Source organism: Halichoeres trimaculatus, unplaced genomic scaffold (assembly GCF_033239565.1).
Source record: "Halichoeres trimaculatus isolate MK-OKI-2021-1 unplaced genomic scaffold, fHalTri1.1 fHalTri1_scaffold_10, whole genome shotgun sequence".
In the NCBI taxonomy this organism is placed as follows: Eukaryota; Metazoa; Chordata; class Actinopteri; order Labriformes; family Labridae; genus Halichoeres; species Halichoeres trimaculatus.
The window spans coordinates 25,936,945-25,951,964 of NW_027437187.1; the positions used below are offsets into that span (position 1 = coordinate 25,936,945).

The 15,020-nt window shown below is 41.7% G+C and overlaps 1 protein-coding gene across 1 annotated transcript in view; it reads right to left on the reverse strand.

Annotated features, from left to right (window-relative positions):
- Positions 1–14,330, reverse strand: part of cntn1a (contactin 1a) — a 77,289-nt gene extending 62,959 nt beyond the window's left edge. Inside the window, exons 1-2 of the mRNA XM_074677074.1 lie at positions 14,157–14,330; positions 12,642–12,919 (exon numbers count right to left, since the gene is read on the reverse strand). The gene's annotated coding sequence lies outside the window, so the exon portion shown is untranslated. The remainder of the gene's footprint in view (positions 1–12,641; positions 12,920–14,156) is intronic.
- Between the last annotated feature and the right edge of the window lie 690 nt (positions 14,331–15,020).

Here is a 15,020-nt window from a genome sequence, read left to right on the forward strand (position 1 = left end):
TGCACATATTTGTTTACTTGTGCTGTTTCAAATTTCCTAATCTCTCTCATAGGCAGATGTGGAGGGATGACAGCTTATTCCTGAAAGGGATAAAAGAGAGGGAATTACTCCTTGCCAGAATACTGCTGCCTGTGTAACATTCTTCTGGACAAAATGAAGATGTTTTTGGAAACAATCTCAGGCTTTTTTAAAGATCTGGGGTAAACCAGGCATAAATGATGAGTTGGGGATTCATTGAAGGATGCCAAAATCAAATACTCCTTAGAGAAACAGTTCTAATCTGGTTAGGAGAAAGTAGACACTTCAAGACCTCATTTAAACAAGAGAATAGTTTGGAAACCTGTCAGTGTGATCTAATTAGGACATTGCTTTAGCAAGATTTGAAGATCATCTGAGTTTTTTCCAACATGAGGCTTAGACGGCTCCTCCAGAGTTAAAAGTTCATAATAACAGAACGCCTGCTCTGTGAAACCATTGACTGCCATCCTTTATTACTCTGCGCCACTGCTTTTACACCAGGCCATGCGTATTCATACCCACCTATCAGGAAGTCTTCCTCCACTACTTTAACCACTGCAGGCTCCACTGTCTCTCTCAATGGGTGCATTTATGTGTAAAATAATACTCCCTTGTTATTTGGCACTACAGTACTCCTTCCTTGAGGAGCCCAGAGCTTATTTAAAACAGCCAGCATGCGCTCTTTTGCACAGTGCCAAAAACCTGAAAATGGCAGCTGGGGCAAGCTAATATTTGATGTTTAACAGCCTGTTAGCTCTATTGTTTTTATTAACTGATTCTTTGTAATCAGTTTCCTTTGTGTTGATTAAAAAAAACAGTTTACTTTGTATGCAGGAACTGTGGCAAATAGGTTAAACACAGTCTCTAACGCTCAACCACCATATACCTCCATGTGTCGGCGCAGCGGCAATGTAAACAGACCCAATCACCTGTGTTTTCTGCTGAGCACATGGTCACAGTCAGGCAGCCTGTTGATAAGCAGCATGTGTGTGTGTGTGCAGACTGACAATGAGCACAGCCTGAGCAAAAACCTGAGTCATCTGGTTCCTCTTGGCCAAGTTACATCATATGATCATGGTGCATAGAGCAGAACAGGTGCCCACTCAAACAGCAAAGAACAACAGAAGGAGATGAACTGAAAAGGAGCGCTCAGATCAAAATGCCAGCACATGGTAAACAGACTGAGACTGAAAATGCAGTCTTAAAGGAAACATCCCATAACAGGAGGAAATCATCGCTTTGCTTCTATGACAATATTTTCACAAAGTCCCAATGTGATAGAGAAAGCACTCGGATAACAAGCTTGTGTTTCCTCCAGTGGCAGCAAAGAAAGTTAAACTAGGTTAAGAGACTTTTCATATATTATGCTTCAAACAGATGCTGTTGTCAGACTGTCCTAGAAAACTCACAGGGTCCTTTTCACCTACATTGTTTTATTCATGTAAGCCAGAGTAAAGCTGAAATCCTGAGTGATATTTTTTGAGTTTTCAAAAGATTTTAAGATAATTCTTGTCATAACTCTTTCAAGAGTGGCATAAACTCTGTTAGACAGTAATCTTCTGTCTCTGATGGTTTCTGTTCAATGTCACAGTAAAGGTAAGATTTCAGGAAGTTTCTGCATCCCACTGGCTAATAGTCAAATCAACCACATGCTGTCAAAGTTTGGAATTAATGTGTGCAAAATGAACATAATCAGAAATGTTCACCTCTGTTATTTCATGTCCCTTTGATTGGCCACTTGCAGCACTCTCAGGTCTGCTATTGCTTCAGCAAGCAGTCCACTGCCATGATGATCAGACCTATGACTCAGTCACAGCTTTGATCTCATGCCTAACTGCAATAATGTCCAACAGTGGGGAAAAAGCTGATGTAATGATACAAAAGAAGCAAGATGACATATTTTTGTAGACATATGAAATTGAGGCTTGACAGAACATGATACAAGCTTTGAAGGGCTTGTGAACAGGTTAATGGAGAAAATTGACATGAAGAGGCGGACTAAAATGTCTCGGTCAGATTCTGCAGTGATCCAGTCACTTCCACTGTGTTCATCAACTGAAAGATCACTTCAAGCAGCTTTTAGTATATCATCAAACATTTGCACCAAAATTACACGTCAGTTGAACATGACTTTTATCAGGGTGACTATATCAGCATTCCTCTACCATTACCCCCCGCCCGGACGTCAAGTTAATTTCATAGCGCCAGATCACAGCAGAAGTAATTTAAAGTTACCTCTCTCATTAATCAGGTCTTTACCCTGTTTTTTTTTCTTTTTTCCTTCTTTAAGACTTAAATAGTCTTATGTTATTTTTCTGACTGATGAGACAGAATGTCTTTTGCGTGTACATCTTAAGGTTCACGTCTCCTCTTGCACCCTGTATCACACATAGTGAGGTTCCACCCCATTGCAGACTCACAAACACACACTCCTTATAGCAGACAGAGAGCCCGGAAAACCACATTCTTTTTCTCTGTTCAAGACAATTTTTAACAGTAACAAAGTGACAATGTAATGTATTTCTTTATAGTTATATAGGGCTATTGTTTAAAACGTGACAACAAACAAACTTTGTAAACTCTGTTTGTACCTAATTTAGTAAAACAGTATGGTTCTGGACAACCCATACAGGGAAACTGAGAAATAGTATTCAGAAATAAACTATTTTGCCACTGATGATGTCATTTGAAATTCTGGATTTTGATCATGAATCTAGAAATGAGACTTTTTCAAGATCACCCAGAAAGTCCTTACAGAGAGTTTTAATTACTTACTGTTTTTTTGTTGATGTTGTCCTGTGCCAGAAGTGCTGGTCACACGCTGTGTTCAAGCAGAAGTAAGGCCATCAGCAGCATCTGTAGCCTGACATTTAAAATGCTATAATGCTCTTATATCCAGGATAGGTATGAGTCATGATTTTTGCATCTTAGAACATTCGTTTTAAAAAACTATATTGTTCATTTGACTTTTATCTGATATTAAAAATGTTTTTTCCATGGTTTTCCCAGTTCCTGGTTGTAATGTGATATTACCACCCAACAGTGGTTGAAGGGCATCTGAAAGCTGTTTGTTTTTTGTCCTTAAATAACTGAAAAACTTCTATGAGAACATGAAAACGTTCCAAAAAGTGTGAGGCCCCTTTACATGACAACGTTCCATCCGAAAACGCTAAAACCCAGTGAAAAAAATCTATGTTTACACGGAAACGCAGAGGGACTGAAAGCGCTGTAGTGAGCATGCCAGGCCTGTAGGTGGCACGATGGGAGATCTCCACCTAAGTAGAGTTTGGCTGATCATCTGGAGTATTGGCAAATACTAAGTGCAGAGGTGGAGCAACAGATGCACGTTTTGTATAAAGACAGTCAGCAGATTCAGCAGATAAAGGAGCACAACATGGTAGTCCTCAACAATCGTAACAACCATGCTGTTGTCCTGTTGAATGTGCTCCGCAAAGCGGAGTGTGATGTCAGTACTTCCACTGAAAACGCCGGCTTACTGTTTACATGGCAACGGTGTCCTCAGCATTTCAGAAAAATTCCATTCTGGAGGCCGTTTTCAAAAGTTAGGTTTTATGCAAACTCTGTGGGTAAAACTAAAATCTAAACTTTGATTCCCTCCAATAGTATATCATATCTAACTAGCCAACAAAAATATTATAAAATCAGTGAATAGTTTGTGAATTTGAACAGTTTATCTGTTAAAATGCTGATTCTATTAAAAATGCAAACAAGCTTTGATTACAGATGTTATCACGTTGGGCTGTGCAGTTAGGAAAGATTTTGACTGGGGTTTTTGAGACGAAGTAGTATGTAGGCTATGTCTGGGTGCTAGCTCTGCTATTGTTAGCTACATTTAACAAACCTATCCAATATTCTTGACCTACACACACTGTGACCGCATATCAAGAAGATTTAAACAACCTGTGCTCATTTTTGATTCTTTTTGACTGTTTCTTCACAAACCCAGTGAGTAACTCCAAATTTAAATTTCTGTTTGAACAAACCCAAAAAAACAAGTCATTCCAAAACATCTCTGGTTACAAGCATCAAAATGACTTCATCAAAGCCATTGATCTCACCCCCTCACATCTTGTTTACTTTTGTCTGTCATATAGAGACATCCCTGTTAATTACATAATCAGATAAACAATTCTCACAGGAGCTTTGATGAAGTGCATCAAAGGTATTTGTGTTAGCATTCCCTGTTGGGTATCGGCTGAAAAACCTTTGTTAGACATATGATTCATCAATTATTTAAACCAGTGCCTGATTTATACAGCTAGGTGCCTGTATTCGTTCCTGCAACCTCTTCTTTTCATTGTGCGGGAGTCAAATTATAATCTGGTTAGTCACGGGTCAATGTGAATAACATTAAGTTCTCCAGCAGTCTCTTAATATACAGTAGTTTCCATCCCCCTCCGGTCACAGAGAGGAGCAGTATTTTGCTTTGTCTTCTTGTCCTCGGTTAAAGGGAATTAAGAAAAGTGCAACCCCCTCCTCCTTTTTCCATCCATTGTGCATAAGTGTGTGTTTGTCTATGTGAGTGTGTGTAGGGGTCTGTGTGTGTGCTTGTCTGACTGTGACGCTGTGCCCTTCACTCTGTCTGTCCTCTACACACTATGGCCCTGTGTGTACAGCATGAGTGGAGCTGTGTGTTGCAGATAAGAGCCGGAGTATTGCATAGGCAGGGTGTGTGTGGGGGTGTTTGTGTGAAAAGAGCACAGGAATAAAAAAAAAGGATTCAGTGCTCTTTCCCCCGGTCAGACTCACCTCTGGATGCCCTTTCCTTCCCTCACTGCCGTTACACCTTCCCCATGAATTAATCCAACCAGTGACACTCGCTGCTCTTCTGACACATTTCACCAGAAAACAGTTTGGAGGCTGTCCACCAGCCTGCCCTACTGAACTCTGGAAAGATGCTGCATCAGTATGCATGCATGGCTCGTTGTTTCTTTATAGAATAATGTGAGATCTAATTAAAGCGAGCGAAGGGAAGTGAGGTTGTGATTGCTGGCACCTCTCTGAGTCTAGACGCTCAGTAATGAGGCTAATAAGAGGGATATCTCCACTTGCATCTCCCTTATCTAGCTGTTTACTGTTCATATAAATTCCTCCACGGTAAGACCGACATGTCCAGAAGAAAAGGATCAGTAATTAGATAGCTGGCTCTCCCTACTTTCTGTTGGCATCAGCATGACTTGCTGAAGAAGAAGTCGTCTGACTCATGTTAATTAAAAACACCATCATCGCATGTCTTATTTATCATGAGGGGCAACTTTCTGTTGCTGAGTAGAATTATAATCACAATGTCAGCAGCATGAATTAGCAGATTGCAACAGAAGCTCCCGCAGCTAAAAAATCAGCTGAAAAAAAAACTGCTGCATAATTAGTGCACAAGTCTCATGCATAAGTCAGCCAGATCCCTTCAGAATGCTGGGATCAGAGCTGAATAATGATATGCCAAGTGAAAGGGAACAACTTTTGTTTAGGGACATTTTAGGCTAGTTTGTCGGAAGCTATTAGTGCTGGTGTATTGTCCCACTAGCACTTAGACGGGGGGCATGACGCAGATTGTTACATCATCACCTTGTGAGTTTGTGAGCCAGATGTGACGGTGTCACTCCAGCTAAAACAGTGTTGCCATTACGTGGCAGTTGGCAGAGCTTGGCGTTAAACTAAGAGTACACTGTTTGGGCTAAAGAGGGCCACATAAGCATTGTTTGACCTCTTTCATGCGTTCATTGGCTATGCAACAAGAGGCCTGATTTAAGGCCCTTTGAGAGCATCCAGAGAGAACAGGTCTGTAAGTGAAATGGGAGACCAACCTGTTTGTCGTGCTCGCCCACACCGAATGCTAATGTAACCGGCATCAATGGGCTCTTCATGTCGGGATGCAGCTTTGGGTCCAGGAGCTCGGAGGCTGACCAGAGAAACACAAATACACCGGCAGCACAGCCAGAGAGCCAGGAGAGGACAGCGGCTGCCCACAGCCCCGAGCCTGCACCAGCCACAGCTTTTATTTCTGGTTACACTGATCTGAGGAATGAAGGGAGAGCTCCAAATGTTTTGTTCGTGCCCGTTTCTCATTATACCCCTGGCCCCTCCTTTCTTTCCTCTTTTACCCCTTCTCTATCTGCCTTTTACATAACCAGAGTGCTGGGCTGAAAAACACCAGGCTTTTTAAAAGTACTTTTAAATCAATACAGACAGGCTGCAGCCAGGCTCGGGTCGTAATAAGCTGCAGAATCCCAAAAACTGATGGCATCCAATAGATAATTTAAAAATACAGGGCTCATAGCATTGTTTTAAAAGGGGAACACAATGAGGTATTCATGGATGAAACTGAGTCTAAAAATCGAAAAAGATCTGATAACATGAGCGCAGAAGGACTTTGGGTGGTCCCAGCAGAGGCTCTGCAGGTAAACAAACACTGAGATTGAATAATAGGCATAGCAATAGCACTCGCTGAGGCCCCTATAGTGCTATGCTTCCCATCTTTGCCAGGGGTAATGGGATTTCTTGGTTTTAAATGCACTTCACTCACTCTGTGGAGCCAGTAGGAAGCTAAACTATTGATCCACAAACAATTTAGCTGTCCAGCTGTCCGGAGAGAAGGAAAACAGGACGCCCCTAAATGTATAATGAGGCTTCCCAAGAGCTCAGCTCCCTCAGTATTCACTCCACGTGCCAGGAGGCCTTCGCCTTTGGGCTCTTTGCACGATTAGCCTCTACCCATACACCTCTCACACATACCGAGGGCTGAGGGTCAGCCAGCTAAAGAACTGGTATCCTTCTCACCAAGGATGCTTTTGATTAGTGGAAGAACCCCCTCTGACCCTCTCTGTCATTCATTATTTTCAACACGCAGCTCAAAGAGAGTTCTTATCTCCAGTTTAGCATGCTAACACAGCAACAGGGCTGAGCTGTCAACCATACACAGTGTGCATTATCACCCTGTGCTGAGTTAGCATGGAAAACAACATACGTCCATGAAAGGTAATTGTATAAGCATGAAGGATGGTTCTGCTTGAGAGCTTTCATCTAGCATGTAGATGAAGTTGTGCTCCTGTCTTGTACACATGATCCAAGCACCATAGCAACAGGCCTTGCTCAAAGGCCCCAAGAGTGGCTTCACCCCGGCAAAGGAAGACGCTTTCTTGCCTAATTGGACAGTTCTGTGCACCATAGGGCTTGTTCTTTATCCCTCGTACCATACGATAATAGTGCAAGCTGCTGAAACTACAGTAAGCTTTGACAATCCACTGATAAACTCAGATTAGTGTGGATTACGTCCAAAACAATGCAGCCCATTACTGAGAGTATCAATGGTGAAGAGGACAGGGGTAATCTTATCTTTAAAATGATGCTAAATACGAGCTTTCATGTTGGGATTATGGAATCATTCTGCATGTGACAAGAGAGGAAAGATGTACAGGTAAGGTTATGTAAGAAGCAGTATGTACCCATCAACCTTTAGAATATAAAACAGATTTAAATATAAAAATATCTCAATAAGCTTCAACCTATCAAATAAAATGTGATATACTGCAGGGCCATAAAAGCCTACAGTGCCTGACTGCACATCTTCAACAGCCCTGCACTTACAAAGCTGTAGAAACAGATGGCCCAAGACTCCCATGTGAGAAATGAGTCCACTGTGTGCACCGCAACATTTCTGCTCAGTGTAATGTAAAATAAATGCACAAGAGGTAATCTGACACCTTCAGGGGTAGTTTAATTAAGACTCTCTCAGAGGAAGATGCTTCAGACTGAGTATTCGATCAGGGTTAACTGTCCTCTAAACTTGTTAACCTTCAGTATCTTATCATCATTAAATACAGACCTCTACAGCTCTGGTTAACAACCTGAATTAGCAATTAGCTGTTTGATTAGCAAATAACTGTGGATACTTCTAGTGAAAGCCAATACATCCACAGTTCAGCCAGATACAAGTTTTTCCCTCCCTGCTAACAGGGAACTAAACTACTCTCTGTACTGACATTATAATAAAGAGAGTCAAATATTACGTGAAATTTTTAAAGGGTTGATCAGGCTGTTGAACAGAAATTAGCAGGCGGAGGGCACACGTTTGTAATCTCCGTCTAATTGAGTCCATAAATCCCAAAAGATTTACTTTGATTGTACAGTCTAAAAATATCACAGAGAAGCCCGAGCGGCAAATCAGAGAAAAGGAGTGAAATCTTGTCAAGTGTAACCTAGTTTCAGATTTCTACTGTTCTTAAGTGCAGCCAAAAGCATGTCCTGAAGACACTCAGTTCAAGCTGTATTACACACAGATGGCCTGTAAACCAATAAATAAATCATTCAGTACACCAATCACTTATCAGGTCAGTGATTCTTTCTCAGTTTAACTCGAGTTTCAGTTCTGAGGTGAACTTTTCTTCTGCCACACTGACAAACCTGAATCATCCACCTGCCACATGCTCACTCTGATGACATTGATCAATGTCATCTCACCCCCTCCCAAGAGCAGCAGGAGAGAGATATCAGGCAATATCCTTGCACTACCCGCCTGTCCGGTCCACATTATCTTAATGGAATAACCTGATTTTGAATGAGACATCAATTTGGCAGACCGACAAAGCGCAGAGGCCAAGAAAGTCACAGAGGAAGCTCGGCGGCTTATCAACAAACAAAATCGCACTGATAAGGAAGGAGGAACAGATTATGATAAAAGACACTTTCACTTACATCTTCGGGGAAGTTTATCTATCATGGTTTATAGCGCAGCACTTTCATGAAAACATTTTTTTAAGCTTGTCACTAAAAGAATACGATCATTCTCCTTAAGCTTTACAGTGATACAAAGAAAGAAATCCAGCAGCTCATATCAAATACATCGATTTTTAATCTAGGTAGGACAGTTTTTGCATCCTGGAGTTGTTAAAGTTGTGGCAGATAGAGATCATAAATGAGTCACCTTTACATTCATGTATTTGTCTGCACATTTAGGCAGAGAGACTATTCATATATGGTCTGACTGTTAAAGGTGACTCACCTCCTGAAAGGTCTGGAGCAACTCGTCAAGATCATCAGATTTAAAGGATCAGGAGTGATCCTAGAAATAGAGCATCAGCCCAGACAACAAAACCTGGTTCAGTCAGAAGAAGTCACTGATTTCAGAGGAGAGTCTCTGCATTTATAAAACAATGTAGGGTGATTAAAAGATACATCTGGCTACTAACTGGTTGCTGCATTAGGCTGCAAAAAGGGATTACTTTTGATACCAAATAATCTGACCTATTTCTGATTTAATCGTTCGTGGTATACAATATCAAAAATGCAGGGAAAATAACTATTGCTGCCTGGTCTGTGGCATGAAAAGGCAGCATATTTATGCATCCCAGAAGCTAGAAATTAAAAGTTCTTGGAATTTTCACTCAAAGATGTTAAAAAATATTGTACTATCATATTTGTTTTTATGTTAACTGATAACTTAAGTTACAGCGTCAGTCTCTGTGTGGCTCTTTTGGCTTTGCTAGGCCAACAAGTGTGGCTGCTAATAACAGAATGATGAAAACTGTAAGCCCAGCAAAGTAGCTAACTATGATCATAGGTAGTCGTATTTCAACAATGCACAAATAGACGGATAATCAACAAGTGTGATATGAGTACACTGTGCCTGCGAGTTCTTCCCACTTAGCTCAGCCCCTCTACATAAGATCCATAAGGTCACGTGCATGCAGGGAGCAGAGTACAGTCCACAGTGCGAGAATCAATGGCAGGCTGAGTGCAAACTGCATTCAGACAGCCAGGCATGGCAGATGGGGACTGAGGCCCTTTCTCCTCCACAGGCATGAACAGAGGAGAGGCCTGTCTCCAGGCAAACACAGAAGACGTCACGTCTCTGCCTCCCTGCCGTACCATTAGTGGAGCTCGCTATTGATTGCAGGAGCGTAAATTGCTGAGCAATTTAAAGGAAGCATCAAGACGGGAACACCACATGTTTTGTCAGCAGGACCAGGCGAAGCACTTGTCAAGGCAGTGAAGACAGCTACAGCAATAAAAGCTGGTGTTTGTGTGTCTGCACACAAATGTTCACATGCTTGGTCTGTCTTGTCTTTCTGTATCCTCTCTTCCAGAGTTCCCCACAATTATGCAGGTCTTCATGAGGTATTCTCTTCAGTATGACTGACACTGCATTCAGGGTGGCAGACAAACAACACATCACAAAGCAGCTCTGTAGCTGCCAAATGGCAACACTTCCGATCAGTTAAGTGTCTCCACAAAGATCACCCACAAAATTTATCTTGGTCTTTTAAATTCATTGACTCTTTGCCAAAGTATTTGTCGCCAAAGGCTTAGAAGGACATCTGGACACAAATCTAATCTTCTAAAACGTCTCAAAAATTACCTCAATCTTGGATGACAAGCATCCAAGGATCTACTTTGAGCACCAAAATCATGCTTAATTTAAGACATTGGTGCTTCTAGGGCACCGGGGATTAGAAAAGCATATGAAAACTATCTAGTTCTGTACTAAACATTCATACATCAGATGAGTAAAAGTGAACCCTCTCACCTTCATACTCTTGCTCATGCATGCATTCTGACTGAAGTGAAGTGAAAATGGGAAGGTCGAAGACAGCTCTATTTTCTGCCTCAGGTGAGGTGAGCCTGTCTATCTCAATACATGACAGACGTGTGTGATTGGAGCATCAAACCAAAGGAGAAGTAAGGGTAGGGTTATGTTGATTCATTCAACTGTGACACTAATGAAGGCTGAGGCTCTACCCTTCAAATCCATCACAGAACATCCATATCTCGCAGGGTAGTGTGTTATGTAAAAACTTTTTTTTTTGTCATGCAAGCAAGGCTTTGTCACCGCAGCCCTACAGCTCATTTGCAGGCAGGGAGCAGCTTATGACTAAATTTAAAAACTCTTTATCCAGACGTGATGTGTGGCCAGAGTAAAAATACATAGAAGGTGATGCTAATGCACACAGTAGGTTAGCCTACTTTAAAGCAGAGTAAATTCATTTCACCTAGCATGAAGGAGAGGGTCTGCATGTCCTCAGGGTGTACACAGGACAGCACAGGATGCATTAGCAGCACACAGGCTTACAAGATTCATAAAGTGCCCCACCTGACAGGCGGCTGTGGAATCCCTCTGACATTTTGTGGGTCTGATTCAGTGAGGAGTGGACACACTGTAAACAATCTCACACTTGACTCTGAATGTCAGGAAATACTGGAAATATGGGTCACAAAAAATGTCATCTGGAAATGCATGAGCAAGTATTACTCCCTACAGTTCCACAGGGGGACAAACAACCACTCAAATTAACGCTAAATGTGTGTATTGATGAAGTCAGCTCTGCCCACCACACAGCAAAACACCTTTCTGAGTGTGAATCTCAAATTAAGCCACCCATTAGGAGTCATGATTCTCTCCCACTTTATTGTTATTGATTACGTCATAAACCCAAATGACGGGCTCATCGCACTGCAATGGAATGCATTTCCTTTAAAGGACACACTGTTTTCAATTAAAGATTTATATCCTTGAAACAATGCACTCAAGCAATTATTGAACAACAGAGAAAACAATAACCTTGCCATTGCAAAAATATGAACCCATAATAAGATAAAGTAATCATTCAGGAGAATAATCAGATATGCAGACAATTTCTTTCAGTGGTGATCCATTCCATATCAATGCAACCCAAATATTACTGTAATATTCCAAAACTCACAGTCTCATCTTTGCAGTTACATGCTGGGCATCTTGATTTATGTGGACTCATATCTCCATGCACTAAAATAGGAAACACTCATTATTTTTTCATCATACTAATGATTCCCCCTTTGACACATCCCCAGACTGTCTGGAAGTCTTCAGTCCTTACTTTGGCAACATGTAGCCAGATCAGTTTGTCCACTTCACTGGAGCCGAGCCTGGTGAGTCAGGACGCGCCCATGACACCTTCCCCAGCACCTGACGTCCTGACTGAATCACACTGCAATAGGCTGTTACTGAGCAATACGGCTCATTCTGACAGAGGAATACTGTCTCAATCAAGCACAGCTCTAACACTAGGATACGCGTTTTAGTTCACCCCAGATCAAAGTGTTTACAGTCGTCGGGTGCTTCCTAATCTCTTGGCTATAAGACAGGCGGCAGTTTGAATCATCGGTATGTGAGGCGATATAAGGCTGTGGCCTCAGGCAAGGTCTGATTAATAATGAATTTAACACTCAGACTTGATACTTTACAGCTGGGGTGATATTTGGGGTTGAAGCAAATCACAACACCCTTACATCTGCTCTGCGCATCGATTATTTTGGGGAGGCAAGTGCATGCCAGGATGTGCAGCAGCTCATGTAACAGCATCACATCCACCATGCCACCGTAAGTCCGATATTACACACACCGTATCTCTACATCTGTCATTACTGCACAAAAATGCAAAATGCTGATTCTTCCAACACAAATCCTTCACAAACCTGGGTGCATTGCAGAGGGATGCATATACTCAACCCCATCCTCGCATCCCACTCAGTCTGTTGTAAACAACACTGATTTCCGAGCTGTCAAAATGTTGCACCCGGCTTCTCTGCAAATGTCAAAACCAGCAGTTTTCATCATTCCGTGTCCTTACCTTCCGTAGCGGGCAAACGTGTCCGTCCGTGTGTCCTTCACGATGCTCACGCCTGCTCAGCACCGCATCGCCCGGCGCTCAAGAGCGGGGAAAGAAACTGACAGAGCAGCGGTCCTGTCCCCGTGGGTTGGATGAAGGGTTACGACTGTCAACTAAGGGGGGCGCTAGACCTGCTTGTTCCTCCAAAGACCACGGAGCAGTGTCTCCCACAGCCGGGTCTGGGTTCCTATTTAGTTCCATCATGTGATCCTCAATCCTCAGCAGCACATGAGGATATCCTGGGGGACATTTCCAACGTGTTTGCATATAAAAACCTTTAATAGCTCTAGTCCAAACACATTACAGTCAGCATCACACATCAGTGTATAATCTAAACTGGCTAAATCATTAAAATTCAATATTAGCTTTGTGCTACTGTATTTTTAAAGTAAAGTAAGGGGTTTAACGACTGACATTCAATTTTAGTGGCACACACTCTAACATCAAAGTCATCAGAATAATGTTAGAATTAATACTGAATCATAGTTGTCCATCACTACACAGCCAGTGTTGCCAAACAGGGTGGGATTCTGCCCAACTGTGCTTCTTTTGAGTATGTTAGGCTGCAAAAAAAAAAAATGGATATGCTGATAGAAATTTGGGCTGCTTTTCAAAACATTTGGCATATTTTAGAAAACATTCCTGAGAAATATTAACAAAATACTTGCCATTAAAAGGCAAAAAAGGCTACAACTGACACATTTCAATAAATGACTGTGTCCTTGCACTCATTTAGTCCATTTATTTTGAGATCGAGAGAATCTGTCCATCTTGACATTATCAGTCAGTGATAGTCATTGGTTAACATCAAGTCACTGTGAAATGTGTCAATTGTAAGTGCCCCAAAGAAGGTTGAAAGTCAACCATGCAACAGGTGCGTTGGCATGAAGGCCTTCTTCCTCAAGCTTGGACTTGGCATTCAGAGACAACATCTTGCAGTGTTAAGTCTTGCCGTACTGATCGGTTTTAACACGAGTTACTACAGAGGTTGAGATATAGGTTAGTTTTTGTTGATGTGGGTGGGTTTTAAGTTTTGTTTGGGCAGGAAACTATCTGATGTGGCAAGCCTGTACACAGCCCACTTGACAATGGTTAATGTCATGGGGTAATATAGTTCGCTACATAGTGGGATTATCTTATTCATATTTCTGCAAAATGTTAGTAGATATGTTCAGAAGTCTGACTCAGTAACAAAGGTTGTTGGGTACAGTTTATGGTAGTTAAAGTTTTCACACAACCTCAACTCCTTTAGCTAAAATGCAAGACATTTTCCAAGGCTATGTTAGCATACCTAAAGAAAAGAACTAGTCGGCGTTAACTTTGGCTTGTTTGAACTACTTAGCGATACATTACCTTTGATCACTCATACAGCATGGAAAAGTAAACTCACACATCCTCAAAATATGATGCTTTGAGCAATTGGATTGCTGTATTTTTAGCTTTCCATCTGGCCACTTTGAAAATCTGTGCACCTACCTGAGGTGGTTCTGGCAGACAAAAAAAGAGCTTACAGTGAGGTTATTAAAGCTTCTTTTTGTAGTAAAGGCTGTCAACATAGGCTAATGGTAAGAGCTATTTGAACTGTTTAGAAGACAACGCTTCACTCAAGACGCAACGCAGTGAAACAAAAAAAATCTGCGTTTACACGGAAACGCAGAGGGACTGAAAACCCCGTAGTAAGCATGCCAGGCCTGTAAACGGCGCCATAACTGTCTTGTCCTGAAGCGGCTATGGTAGAACTCCACCGAAGTAGACAAGAAGCAGTTGGTCTGGCATAAATAAGTCTATGGGCATAATGGAGAATGCCACCTGCTGAAGTGGTGTAACAAAAGTACATTTTGTTGAAAGACAGTCAGAAGATTCAGTACATTGAGCAGCACAAGCACACAGTAGTCGGCGACGATCGTAACAACAGTATTGTTGTACTGTTGTATGGACAAAGTGGAGCGTGACGTCAGCTGAAAACACCAGCTTGCTGAAACGCAACGGTTGCGTTTCAGAAAAAAAAATGCGACCATGGAGGCCGTTTGTAACGTTTCCGTGTAAACGAAGGACCGAAACTAAACCGAACAAACTAGCGAACTCCAACGTTTACTGTGAAGTTATCAAAGCCTCTTTCCTTAGTAAAGGCTGTCGACATAGGCTAATGATAAAATCTGTTTCAAAGCCATGGTAAGTTATAGCCATCCATGTAGAGCCTAAAGGGATCAAAATGGCTAAGTTGAAGCTCCAGTTATATTTAGAACAAAGTGTAATGAATCCATATCTTTAGTGTAGCTAGCCCAAAACTGCATATCTTTTTTTTAACTTATTTTCATGTTATATTTAAGCTTTTAATAT